The following is a 578-nucleotide window of genomic DNA, read 5'->3' as shown; positions in this document are numbered from 1 at the left end:
CTCCCAAAAACGAGAAAATCAATATTAGAAGGAAGAACAGTCATAAGAAATTACTGACGCAAATCAACTGCACAGCGTGTCTTCCCAGCATCTTTAACTCTTTAAGTGAAAGACTACCAACCACTTTCCCTAAACGATCTTGTGTATGTTTCCAGCGGGCGCCCACGACCCCAGGCACTATATGAGGACGACCCAGCTCCCTTCTTTCGGGGAAATAACGAAAATTCAACTTAATCTGACGTCCAAGGGTTTTCCAGTGATGGCGGAGTTGCTGGTCTCTTCGGCTTGCCATCGGTCGCCGGGACATAAAATAAATGAATATATCGTCAACAGCATAGCGACTCAAAATGATATGCTAGGTAGGAACCATCTGTGTCAAAGAGGTGATTCTTAATTGCGTTATGTTTGCAGAAGCATAACGGTATAGTAAAGAAATCTGAAGTAGGACCATCTAGCGACTCACTGGAACTTCACGCTTTGATCCGGTATATAAGGCCTTGCAATACCTTGCTGTTCAGGGAGCAGCTACGCCATCAGGTAATTTACTTTCGAATGCAACCGTACATAGCGTGAAGGGT

At 44.5% G+C, this 578-nt stretch overlaps 1 protein-coding gene across 1 annotated transcript in view; it reads left to right on the top strand.

The window, feature by feature from the left end:
• Positions 1-521: 521 nt before the first annotated feature.
• Positions 522-578, top strand: part of LOC119586940 (phenoloxidase-activating factor 1-like) — a 4,438-nt gene continuing 4,381 nt past the window's right edge. Inside the window, exon 1 of the mRNA XM_037935672.1 lies at positions 522-537. The gene's annotated coding sequence lies outside the window, so the exon portion shown is untranslated. The remainder of the gene's footprint in view (positions 538-578) is intronic.

The sequence above is a fragment of the Penaeus monodon genome, chromosome 22, assembly GCF_015228065.2.
Source record: "Penaeus monodon isolate SGIC_2016 chromosome 22, NSTDA_Pmon_1, whole genome shotgun sequence".
Taxonomy (NCBI): domain Eukaryota; kingdom Metazoa; phylum Arthropoda; class Malacostraca; order Decapoda; family Penaeidae; genus Penaeus; species Penaeus monodon.
The sequence above is the reverse complement of the archived record's forward strand: the minus strand, read 5'-3'. Positions and strand labels throughout refer to the sequence as shown.